Source organism: Podarcis cretensis (genome assembly GCF_951804945.1).
Source record: "Podarcis cretensis genome assembly, chromosome: 10".
Taxonomy (NCBI): Eukaryota; Metazoa; Chordata; class Lepidosauria; order Squamata; family Lacertidae; genus Podarcis; species Podarcis cretensis.
The window spans coordinates 51,672,402-51,686,286 of NC_137179.1; the positions used below are offsets into that span (position 1 = coordinate 51,672,402).

Below are 13,885 nucleotides of genomic sequence, written 5' to 3' on the forward strand. Positions count from 1 at the left end.
AAAAACGTCTTCAGTCCTTGCGTTACAGTTTGATTCCCCCCCTTACTTTTTTTAAAGGCAGTGTGTGTCTTTTTGAAGCTTTGAAGACAGAATGGTTCAGACATCCACTCAGAACTAGGTTTTCGTGAGCTAGTCCTGAAAGAGCTTGCTAACAGTAGCTACGCTCTGAAAGCTAGTAACATTGATGGCAATGTCCTGATAAAGAATTCCACCCCAGACTCACCATTATTTGACTAGGCATGAATTTCTGCACTATTCAGCTTCCCAATGCTACAAACTAGCATTGGTATTGGAGAATATGGAGGTGGAAGGGTAGAGAGAGACAGAAAGAAAAGAAGCAAGAGGAGGGGGGGGGGACTCAGTAAAAGGAATAGCTGTAGCCATAAATGTGATGAATGGCTTGCTAGAAACTACATTAAATAGCAGCAATATCAGTTCCAAGATGAGATCTGCAACATTCTTATTGCCAGGCTATGTGGCTGGATGATTCACTGTATGCTCACTTTTCATGGTCATCTTTTAATGGTATGTCCTGTGTCACTAGTCATTTGCACTTGTACTGCAGAAGACTCATGGGCTACTGCCTACCATTCCATCACACATTTCTCATTTGCCAGAGTATTATTAAGGGATGGGAAAGAAAATTAGGAATCTGACTGGTTGGGCCTCCTGTTCCTTCCACTAACAGTGGATTTATTCTCCACCTTTTATCTAGCCTGGCATTGAGCTCTCAAGTCCTTCTGCCAATGAAATTACTTTTCTCAATTTTCCTCCTGCACATTACAATCTCACTGTATCACGAGTTTTCGGTTGGCGGAGGCAGGCATTTACAACACAGCAAACCAGAAACATCACCCTGGGGGTGTAATTTCTGCTGTCTTAATAGGGGTAATGCTTACAGTTTTGAGCTTAGTGACTTTAGAAATCTGCTTCCTAAGCTAGCTACACATTTTGGTTCAGCCATATTGGGAGTACCGTGGGTGGCTCTGATCACAGAAAGGATATTGTAGAGCTGGAAAAGATACAAAAAAACCCTAAAATGACCCTAGGAAATGCCTTTGTGACCAGGAAAGGTTAAAGAGGTTGGGGCTTTTTAGTTTCGAGGAAAATAATTATTAAGGGGGAGGTGACAAAACTGTTTGGTGTGGAAAAAGTGATAGAGATTTATTTTTTCCTCTAGCTCTTATAATATTAGAACTTGGGATCATCAGTACTGAGAGCTGCCCTGTAAAATCAGTGCAGAAATCAAAGATTTCAATGACATTGGGATTGGACACACATGTGCGCCCCCCCCCCCCGTAAAAATGGAGGCAGAAGAACAGAAGCCAATGAGAGCTGAGCATGCTCAGTGGGCATGGAATGAATTTAGGAGGTGAAGGAGACAGAAAATCAGAAGTATGGGAGTGGAATAGTTGGAATTCTGACCTGAAGCACTGCATCTGTTTTGATATATATCTCAAACTATCACATCTAATTCTGTTCCTACCTAATTCTTTGACCTTGACAACGCTTTATTGTTTCAAAGTACTGTTAGGTCTGCACTTTCATTAAAAGTCACTAGGGGACATACAACCCAAAAAGGTCTTGGTTAACTTTCAGATGAAATCATATTTAAGGCCACCTCCATTCATTCCTACATGTTTAAATAAAATACATTTGCATCTCATGGCTCTGATAACAGCTACTGAATAGAGTGAATAATTATATCGAGGCATTTTTGATTGCTTGTGTTGTTGAAGATTGCTCAGTAAATCAGCTGACTCTTCCTCCGCCCTCCCCTGATTGCAAGCTATATGGGTATTGTTTGGCCTCCAAGTTCTATTTTTGAAACTTAACTTGGCCGCAGTTACTTGGAATTCAGTGCATTTAGCCACCTTCTCTAAAGCCAAACATTGCTCGCAAAAAAAAGCAACTTGAAAGTTTGCCATAAGGGCTGTGAAATTTCTAGCCTGCTTCACTGGAACCAGGACACTTAAAATTAGTACTCTGTTAACACTAAGCTCTTTTAAAAATTCATCTTGATTTACAGCTTTAAGCCAAATCTCTTCTTTCTTTTGCTTAGGAAAGCTCTCCAGTATATTAAGCAGAGATTTGCCACAGTCCTCTTATCTGTGCTGTGATTCCGGAAACCAAAGTTGTTCTATGTAAAGGCCCTGCATTTTGTTTAATAATATACTGTTATAGCTTGAACCATTTTTTCTTACCATGGGAACCTATTAAAGGCAAGGTATAGATTTTCTGATAGCCAATAGCTGGCCATTTTCAGACATTCTAATTTTATCAGCCTTGTATAGGGAAGCTTTTTAAAGTGTAATGTTTTATTGTGTTTTTATACATGTTGGAGGGACGCGGGTGGTGCTGTGGGTTAAACCACAGAGCCTAGGACTTGCCGATCATAAGGTCGGTGGGTTGAATCCCCACAACGGGGTGAGCTCCTGTTGCTCGGTCCCTGCTCCTGCCAAACTAGCAGTTCGAAAGCACCTCAAAGTGCAAGTAGATAAATAGGTACCTCTCCGGCGGGAAGGTAAACGGCGTTTCCGTGCACTGCTCTGGTTCGCCAGAAGCAGCTTAGTCATGCTGGCCACATGACCCGGAAGCTGTACGCCGGCTCCCTCGACCAATAAAGCGAGATGAGCGCCGCAACCCCAGAGACGGCCACGACTGGACCTAATGGTCAGGGGTCCCTTTACCTTTATATATGTTGGAAGCAGCCCAGAGTGGCTGGGGTAACCTAGTCAGATGGGTGGGGTACAATTATAATCATCATCATGTTCACCAAATTATCCAGGTTTCTTTCAGGGAAGGCATGGTCAATTTGTATGACTAGTAGTAGTAGTAGTAATAATAATAATTAATAATAATAAATAGTAACATTTATTACTTATACCCTGCCCATTTGGCCGGGCCTCCCCAGCCACTCTGGGTGGCTTCCAACAGGATATTAAAAACACAATAAAATAAGGCAAGGCAAGTCAATCAAATTTTAAAGGAGGTCATGATCCAGGCAAAGTGAAACATTTTTTATTTGTGTGTTTGTGTTTAATCTCTCCTGATTGATCAACAATACTTAAAAGGATTGTGCTTCAAATGTATAGACTGAATTTCAACCTTTCCCATTGGTCAGGGTCTCAATTCACAACCACCTTACAATTTGCCATAAACAATTGTAAATTGTGGGTAATTCACTAAATAGCAGAACAATAATGCACAATGAATAATGACTGTGTTTTAACAAATTCTTTGGCATAGAGAAATGAGGGAACACTACTGAAATTTATTTTTAAAATATTAGCAGCACAGAGAGGAACAAAATTGACTCTCAGGAAGAAGGCAAAAATCCGCAATCAGCTAATGAAAGTGATAGGTAGCAATTTAACATTGTACAAAATGAAGCACTAACTTCTATAACGTATCTACACCTTCTGGGACACATTGCAACTGGGGCCAATGGCATAACTAGATTTATACAAGGATCCTCTAACTACAGGATAGAATTATTGGTAAGTCTCCAGCAGCTACCCCTCTTCTTAGAAACATACCTTTGAATACCACTTCTGAATACCAGATATAGTCTGGGGCATCTTGCCTTGTTGAAGCAAACGATTGGCCATTGTTGGCAGACAAAATGTTGAAACAAGTAAACCATTGGTCAAACCTATCCTAGGAATCCTGCTTAAAATTTAAAAAATCTATTAGATCCACACACTGCAAGGTTATATTGAAATGAGAAAGACCATCCAGGAACTGATAAAAAGCATTTGATTGGATTTTAATAACAAAAAACCCAGACAGCCCAAACCTAAGATGTAAAGAGTAAGCATTAGAGCCAACTCCTAGGGGCCGTGGGGTTTTGGCACCAGCAAAATATTTGAGGGGGCCCCCATTGATTGGCACCAGTGTGTTGCACTGTGTCATGTGATCAGTTATGTGGGGCGAGGCTTACCTGGGTCCCCACAATATTTTATTCAAGCTGGCACTCCTCAGAATATGAAACAATTCTGCAAGGTCCAGCAAACTAGAATGCATGCTTTTTCTTTAAGCACTTGACTCAAAAGGCTGCAGTTCTTTGATGATGAACTGTACCGCACCCACTGAAGAAACCTGTCAGCGGTTACCTCTCCTTCTGTGATGTAATGATAAGTTGTCTGTTGTTCTGATAAAATATTTTGACACCTGAAATTTAGAAGCTTGTCAGAACTGTGTGTGTTGGCACAGTGGTTTCTTCTTAACTGCAAATGCCACAAAACACTGTGGAAATCTCCTATATATTTGTGTAGCATTGGGCGGCCTTTAAAAAAGCGCCACCAAGGAAATTTACCTCTCTCATGTGAGACCTTCTGTGAGATTACTGCACTGCAATGGCCTATGATACATCAGGGGGTCTAGCATGATCTGCCAGTGATGACAGGCCAGTACATGATTAGAAATCCTCTATCTCCGTAAACCATATGGCAGATGATAGAAAAGCACTTTAAAACACACACAACTGTTTCTTAAAGATGTTCTTTTCCTGGTGCTCCTCTCTAATCTTTGACCTGATCTGCAAGAAAGGATCATTCTGGTTGCCTTCCTGAGAGGTTTCTGTGAGTCACACTAAGGTGCTTGCAATCCATCAAATGCCGACACAATAGTGTCTGTACAATATTTAGCTTGCAGATCTGCATATATCTGAAATAGTTAAAAAGTTATAGAATTTAGGGGAAGGGGGTAGTACTCTCATTTTCTAGGATTCAACAGCACCAGAATCATATATCCAAAAGTTTATTCAAAATCATACAAGAATAAGAGAGGGAATAACACACAATTTTTTTGCAACACTTTTATTAAAAACACACAATCTGCACTGGAAAATGTAGCACTATTAAAATAGTTGGACCGATTAACATAAACAATAGCAACTTATAATTGTGTGCATAGCCATTTGCTAATCCGGTCATCTATCGTATTATTGCTAGATAATCTTTGAAGAAAATAAATTGTTAACACAGCTCAAAAGATTGCTGGATTTTTCCAATCCTTTGTTTCTATGTCTGTCTGTCTTACTTTGTATTCCAATAGCACAATCTCAGGAATATCCATGACACATTGTTCTGATAATTAAAAGCTATTTCTTGTCCCCAACCGATCCATTTCACTGTGAGTGTGTTAACATGAAACATTACCCAGCTCTGAGGTCTGGATATTGATTACTTCCAACTGTACATCTGCTAATATGTTGGGGTTTTTTTTTTAGTAGAATAGATAAATGTGTTTACCCCAACATAAAGAAACATAGAGATATGAGAGAGAAAGAGATCTACAGGAGGTTTAATTGTCCCATTCCGCTTATTTCTTTACCTCCTCCTTTGAATCAACAAGTTCCAAGCCAAAACCCTTTGCCATTGTTTTTAGGAAGGGCAAATTGTTGTTTGGAAGTAAAACAAACAAACAGCAACACTTTTTATAAAAAAAACCAAACTTTTAAAACAACAATGCAACAACAACTGAAAGATAATAATCAGATGGAGAAGTTGATACGGCTATTTTGCTGGTTGTTAAAAGAGTTTATAATACATTAAACTGACTCCAAGGGGTTTAATTTTCCAGTGCTTTTACAACCACCAACCTTTCTTACTGAGAAGGTCAATAGGCACAATATGAAGTCTTGTAAATCACAGCCTCACTATGCCTGTAATATCTAATGTGACCCTATTCACACATCTTAAAAATTATAAAGCCCAGCAAATGCTGTATATCAAACAAATAAATCAGGTGCCATAAATATAGGCTTCCTTTTAGTTCTAGACAGAATAATTCGCCCACATTTCCCATGTTTGAAATTGTTTTTCGGCTTCTCCAGCAAGTCCCCTTCTTGGTATTCAGAAAGCAGACCTCCTGCATTTAATCTTTTAAAACACTTAATAGGACCAAAGCTGCCTGAAAGCAGTTTCTTTTAAAGAAATGACCTCACTTAAGTCCTTAATGAGTACAAACATGAAAGAAATGAAACAATTACATTGCAATCATTCTTAATATTTGATTTTAAATGTTATCATTTAAAACTGTGGTATCCATTGGAAGGAAAAGAGTAATGGCAATTAAAGTACAAGAGTGACCTAATTTTCTATTCCACTGTCTCAGGTATAATATTTTATGTCTTACATTTATAAGAGATTCTTTGCATGCAGACGCCAAGCGATACAAGAACACCGGCCTTTTTATGTGGATCGGTTCAGGGAATTAACTCTCCCCCTCTGCCATTTGTTTGAGCCACAGCTGCTGCCACTTGTGTTGTAAATCTTCTGTTATAGTATTCAGAGTAAACTTCATACTTGGCTGAAGGAAATCAGACAATATAAGAGCTTGCTAACATTCTAAAAAATACATTGGTGAGGGACCTAGTACAAGGCCACACATCCCCATTTTTTTTTGTTTTTTTTTTGTGGTGGTACAGAATCTGCTAGAAGGCCTGTGGCCATTTTATAGCGCTAATGATGTGTTTCATGGAATATATTTCCCCTTCTCTCAGCCAAGCTTTAGTGCCTTACAGTAGAGAACCAGAACAAACCATACTGAAATAAATGAGGTTTGACTTGCTAATATAGCTTAAGGATGAGTTTGATAGTTCTACGGCTGTTTTAGGAGAAATTAGTCCACTGAGGTACGATATTTGTTTTATATGCCTAAAGTTCCCAGATTAAAACTTTGTTACCCTCTATTAAAGGCTGGTCCCTTCTATTTCCCACTACTTATCAGGTGCACCCACCCGTTTTTCTGTTCCCCTGAACTACTGGGGTGTCTGCAAAAAAATTTCCCTTCTCTCAAATGTTACCCTCTTTCTCCATTTTCCTATCCCAAACAGTTTCTTCCTTTGTTATTCCTTTGGCCGCAGGTGGTGATGGAAACGAGCACATTCTTCTGACACTAAAACTACACACCTCTGAATGCAGCATTGGCGAAGCTATGGGATGTAATACAGAGCGTATTTCCCCATCTCTTCCTCCACTATTGATTATCTTCAAAAGAGCTCAGGACTCCAGCCCCTTGTGTGGAAGGGGAAATTTCAGTAAGTGTAGCTTGCATGACTATTTAATTATTTATTTCAGAAACTTATTAGCCTTTTGATTGCTTAATCTCAACCCACCCACCCCGCCCTGCCAACAATGCCTCCTAAAATCCACTTTTCTACACAACTTATTAAAGACTCAGGAGCCAAGAGTTCTTTTGTATCAAGCCATCATATGTACAGAGTCATACTCCAGCCTATTCATAAGGGACAGGGCTGAGAAACTTCCATCAGCCCCAGCTAACCATCGCCACGGGTCAAGAATCATGGGAATAGCAGTCCAGCAACATCTGAAGAACTACAGGTTCCTCAACTCTGTTTTATGGCATGTGCTCTGCAGTCAAAAACAGATGTGAGTTACGAACTACCAGCAGCACTTCCATTTCACTTAGATTCAGGCTCCATTCAGAAGGCACTTTATTCAGTCTTCCTGTTTCCCTACCTGTTGATTTCCACACTATGTGATCTTTCACATGACATAGACACCACTTCTGGAAGTCTAGTGGAACCCAGCAGAAGTTCAGTGCTAATTTCCATGTTACTTGTTTCCAGAAAAGAAATCTGTTTGCAACTCCGTGAACTTGGTTTCCATACAATCTCACATCTCAGCACTGACCAGACCCAGTGGACCCTTAAGGCCCTTAACTTTCTTAGCTGTGGACAGGCTGTTAGTCTTCAAGTTTTAACATGTAAGAAACAAATGAACACCCTCCTGGCTGTGCTGTCTGCTGGAGGCACAGCCAGCTTTTATGCCTGGCAGGCAGGCCCCATGGAAGACTGGCTCTGCCAGGTCTACTACCAGAGCATTACTCACTCAACAGTGCCCTAATTGGCACAGACAAATGTTAAATTTTTGCGGGCGATTCTGCCAGTCCCTGCGGCTGTCCGGCACCAGTGCTGACACTGGCCAGCCACAAGGGCTGATAGCTCTTGTTCTTCATTCCCCAGAAACCACACCGGGAAATCACCACCACTTTCTGAGTTACGGTAAGCAGTCTTAACATGTCAAATAAATAAATAAATTGTAACTATAGCATGCTGCTTTGCTTTGCTTTGCTTTGCTTAACTGTACAGTAAAGGATGAATCCATAGCTAAATTTTGGAACAAATTATTATTTTATTACAATAGCAACCTAAGCCTAATGGATCACACAATATCTTTGAATGCTTTCATATGAAAAGCCAAGAATAATAAATAAGCTTATAGAATTCTATTTATCTCATCTGACTATATGAACTATGAAGGTAACTTCCAAAACGCTTCTCTTTTCAAATCCTTAGGAGCGTGTTTTCCTTTGCTGCATTTTTGCATAGATATACTTCATAAATATGATTACAATTTTCTCTCTGATACACTTTCAATTTACTATTTATATTGGCCATATATTGAATATCAGTGTCACATCAGCTACAGAGTGACTGGATAAAGAAGGTCGTAGAAGTAGCCATTATTTTCATTTTTTAATTTGCTTTCCACTGCCATGAAATTTTATAAGCTTAATATTCTTTTAAATTATCCTTTCTGCACCCATACACGAGGGATATGTATGACTTTGAATGACATTTGCAGTTTAGAAACACACAGGTTGGTATCTAAAATTCCCAGCTCCTGAGGGAACCCAGAGAAAAAGCAATATTCCCACAATGGGAAAGGAACACATATAGCAAGGTTAATTAGATAATTCTAAAAAATGCTTACCTGCCTGGGCTGACCTGCCATCTCTCCCATCTCAAAGCAATGACTAGAAGGATAATAAATGTTAAAATAATTTTGTTGCTTAGAAAATGCTGTATTGGCTGACCGTAATTGTCCTTAGGAACAATCCTCAGAAGTTTAATGAAAGTGTCAGATGCCAAAGGATTATTGGTACACTCACAGATATACTACAGCATAAGCTTTCATGGACTACAGTCTGCTTAATTAAAAGCATGAAGTGCTATCTCAAGTTGCGACTGGGAGTGGGAATTGTAAACTGGGAGGTCAATTTAAAGGAAAACGGAATGCTGAATTTCTGTATTTCATTTCCCTCTGACTTCCCCATTTAAATAAGCAGCTAGTAAATACTGGGAGAATAACCACAATATTAATGACCACCCAGCATTTATAAAACAAAGCCATACACCAGAGGCAGATTTAGGACAGCATGATTGGTTCTGCCACACTGGGTGCTGAGTGTAGGGAGCACTGCATGGTGTCGCAACTATGACATAGTGAATTAAGCAGAACAGAGGGTGAGAGGTGGGTTCGTATTTTGGCCTTGAACAGGGTGCTGCTGAAATTTTAAAGACCAAAGTCTGCCCCTGCATACCCATCTGCTTGTAAGTACAATGGTACCCCTAGTTAAGAACTTAATTCGTTCCGGAGGTCCATTCTTAACCTGAAACTGTTCTTAACCTGAGGTACCACTTTAGCTAATGGGGCCTCCCGCTGCCGCACCACCACCACGCGATTTCTGTTCTCATCCTGAAGCAAAGTTCTTTACCTGAGGTACTATTTTTTGGGTTAGCGGAGTCTGTAACCTGAAGCATCTGTTACCTGAAGTGTTTGTAACCCGAGGTACCACTGTATCCCCAATGAGTTCAATAGGACAGAATTCTAAGTAGAAGTGCAGCCTTGTTTTACTGAGCTGAGGTGTAGAACCACATTTTAAAATCACCTCATGAGGAGATGTAAAAATGAGAGACTGTTCAAACATGGAGTTGGTGCTTCTCTACATAACCACTGTAAGAAGGCAGCCTTAAGCCCACAAATAGGGTGAAGGAGGAAAGTTGGCAATGAGGGCGCAGGTGAAAGAGAAGCTTTTCTGAAGCCTCCACAACCATTTTCACAAGGGACAAATTTGTAATTACACACTCGCCGTATGCAAATTGAATGGAGGGAAATGGCAAGCGGAATATCAATTTTTAAAATGCATTTTTTTGGGGGGTGTTAATTCTCTAGACTGGGGACGCGGGTGGCGCTGTGGGTAAAACCTCAGTGCCTAGGACTTGCCGATCGTATTGTCTGCGGTTCGAATCCCCACGGCGGGGTGAGCTCCCGTTGTTCGGTCCCAGCTCCTGCCCACCTAGCAGTGCAAGTAGATAAATAGGTACCGCTTTATAGCGGGAAGGTAAATGGCGTTTCCGTGTGCTGCGCTGGTGCTGGCTCGCCAGAGCAGCTTCGTCACGCTGGCCACGTGACCCGGAAGTGTCTGCGGACAGCGCTGGCTCCCGGCCTATAGAGTGAGATGAGCGCACAACCCTAGAGTCTGTCAAGACTGGCCTGTATGGGCAGGGGTACCTTTACCTTTAATTCTCTAGACTAGATTAAAACACTCAGAAGTAATACACCCCAGTATGCCCATGTTGTCATTTTGTGAGATTGTATTCAGTCTTACCCAGAATCTTAGCAAAAAAGAGAGGGAAGGAATGGTGTCAGGTTATTTGTTATGCTTCAAAATCCCTTGGGATAGAAAGATTGGGAGGGAGATAAAAGTGTGCTGAGGATACCACTGAAGGCCTACTTCAGACACTTACTGGCTCATCAATCCTTTTGTGTGGTGGAGGAAACAAGTGCCTCTTTCTACCACATACTTAAATTGCAGACCCTTCATAAAGCAACTTATCAGTATGAAGCCCTAATTTGCACAAAAGAAGAAGAGAGGGAGATCATGACAGGGAACACATACACACAGAGCTTTTTTTTTCTAGCTAAAGGGGTGTGTGTGTGATTTGTAATTATTTCAAACAAGTAGATTCCAATAAGGCATTGAAATGTGGCTGGCATATATGAAAGAAATAGCCAATTATCTCAAAGGTATGTGGTACAAGGGAACAAAAGCTGTGAAATTTGCATCTTTCAGGCTCCTTGTTTATACAGCTGTAAGCAAAAGACAGATGTGCAAAGGAAAGGTTGTTTTCTCTGAGGATCAGAAAATATAACATGGTAAACCTCACCTGTGTTTTATGGCTGACTTTCTGGGGAAACAGGCAAAGGGGTCTTTAAAAATGTAGGCCACGGATCTTAAAGGTGCTGAAAGTCATTATATTTTAGTAGGACCAAATATGCTGTGGAATTTAAAGTTCCCAGCCGTCCTTCATTCTACAGGGATGTCCCTTTTTGCCAAGTCATGACATCTCCACAGAATATAACAAATGTCCCTTATTACCACACTCCCAAGTTCCAGGGCAGCTTATTAAAATTTTGTCACCCTCTAGAGTGAAACTCAAGCTGGCTCCCTTATGTGAAAAAAGCACTAGCAGCTCAGACGTGAAATGGATTGCCTCATATTTTGCTAGCAAAGTTAGATATCTGAACGGCTTGAACCCAACTGAACAGCATCTTGCACTTTGCAGCTGAAGAGACCTTACTTTTTTTCCTGAGGAGTTAAGCAGCTCTTATCCTGATATTTCAATGTGCAGATATACAAAAAAACATAATACATACCCTGCTGAGGTGGCCTGGATTGGACCAAAACTCATCAATGGGATGAGCTCTTAGCCATCAACAGCTGGAACCAGTCTGAAAAATCATTGAAGTTGATGTGAATGCTTAGGCTTGACATACGTCAGGAAAATTTCTGACATGTTCTGGTTTTGGGTTATAAAAATGGGTTTCTTTTTTAAAAAAATTACAAATCAACAACTTTGAAATGTGGCAACCCTATGAATGCTTATTTTTGGCTGCTTTGAATGATGATATGTGCCTGCAGCCACCTTACATGCCCTTACTTTATCTTGGCCTTCAGGCCTAGGTAAAACTCTGCAGTACCAGGTCTGAGCTAATGGACTCAAGCTGAGGATGCTCAGCCAATGTCTTCCCTTTTTTGTGCAGCCTGTTTAGATGCCCTTATGAGGAGAATGCAGAGGCCAACTTAATCAAAGCTCCCAAAATGAAACATCCAACCCAAACCAAAGTAATTTGTGCTAGTATATGTCAGCTGACTTCTTATGAAACAACTCCCTTAAATGGCCATATGCTTTCTTTTTCACCCTTGGCTGGAACTCAAGTTGAAAAACAAGGATAGACTGTACATTGATGTCAGTATTGTGGGTTGTAGAGGCAAAATCACCCATCCCATTGGTATGATGCCATTACTTTGAGAGGTAGTCTTTGTGGGTTGGTTTAAGCTAATTCATATCTCCAGAAAGTTGCCCTACTCCCATTTTGACTTCCCTTCTATTGTTTCTGACTCTTGCTCTAACACCTGCTTCACTTTTTAGCCTGAGATAGGACCTTCCACCAGACCTCATCAAGCCTCTGAACTTAAGGAGAAAAACACTGGGACACTGAAACAGATAGGCCAAACTGGTTCACTGAGCAGGGAGGCATCAGGAAAGATATGTTCTGTCTCTTTTCTAATACTACACACAAAAACGCCCACAGTGAAGAGGCGGGGGAAGGACTAAAATTACGGCAGATGGGATTTCCTTCCTTGTAAATCATTCAAAAATCACAGAATACACTTTTCAGAACCCATCAATTAGGTATTAACTTTCAGGGGGAATACATTTTATTATAGTGTCATGAGTTTGTGGGTGCTAGACACTTCTAAATTCCTGGAACCAGTAAGTGTTAGAATTTAATCAAGGCTTGGGGTGTTAAAACTGGCTGCCAGACCCGTGTGTATCAAGCTGTGTACTAGACACTTCTAATTCCCTAGAATCAGCAAGTGTCAAAAGCCAATCGAGCCAGGCTAGCCTCCTGTATTGAGGTGATAGCCTGGGTGATGAGCCATTAAGACAACAAAGGATGAAAGGAACTTGGTGTGATATGGCAAATGAACGTGGCCCCTCCCTCAACAGATAAAGCCTGACTGTCAGAGAAGCAAGACCCTCTTGGAGTGTTAATGCCACGAACTCCTCCCTTGTGAGTCTTTATGTATGTGTAAATAAACCATAAATCTTAGATACCATGGTCTTCACTGTACTTCATTTCCAAAAGGAACACTAACCCTTGGTAAAGTGCACCTGGAACCCCTAAAATCTTGCACCACTTGGAGAATGGAGTGGCGTGCAACAATATGTATTTAAGTCATATACATATATATATAATCAGATGGCATTTCTGTTTCACGCATTTCCACTGACTTTTACTGTACATCAACAAACATGGGATGTGTGTGGGTAATGCTACAGAAGCAAAAATGGTGCTCTGTATTTGCCAAATGGTGCCAATATCCCTCCTTTCTCTCACTTGCTGCATTTTAATTGAAACTATAAGGTCAAGTGAACAAGACTGAAACTGGTGCATATTTCATGTGCCCAAGATGCTCGGATTCATCTTTTTTCTTAAGAAAGAACAAGAATACTTTTTCACCCCTTCTGAACTATGCATGCCAATATATGGACATATTTAGCAAAGTGCCCTTGGGAAATAAAACAACATGTGAAACTCATTTTTTATTTTCCAGTAAACTTCACAATACTCTCTGTGATTCCATCCTTTCGATGGATTTCTAGTTTATCTTATGTGTGAGAAATGACCTTCTAACCTATGTGTGACAGTTGTTTGGCTTTTATTAAGTGCCTTGTTCACTAGCAACGTTGGGGCATTACTCATATATATTTGTGTGTGCTACCTCAGTAAGCTATGGAGAATTATTTTTATATTGTTAAATGCAGTCTCTGGCTGCATGCCGCTTAAACATGGCTGGCGTCAGGGAGAAAGCTTGCCAATTCAGTTTTCTGATGGGTCTGAAAGACAGCTTGGATTTTCCCTCTATATGTGAATTTGTGAACATCTTCAATTTCTTTCTTTGGAAGTACAGCATTATAGAAAACACACACACACACACACAGCAATCTCAACCTTACAGCTGAGGGTGCTTTAGGAGGTGGTGTTAGGGCTGATGGCAGAAT

The 13,885-nt window shown here is 40.5% G+C and overlaps 1 long non-coding RNA gene across 1 annotated transcript in view; it reads left to right on the forward strand.

Annotated features, from left to right (window-relative positions):
* Positions 1–13,885, forward strand: part of LOC307226008 — a 113,307-nt gene that overhangs the window by 36,614 nt on the left and 62,808 nt on the right. The window contains exon 2 of the long non-coding RNA XR_013843242.1: positions 6,872–7,045. This is a non-coding gene — a long non-coding RNA (uncharacterized lncRNA). The remainder of the gene's footprint in view (positions 1–6,871; positions 7,046–13,885) is intronic.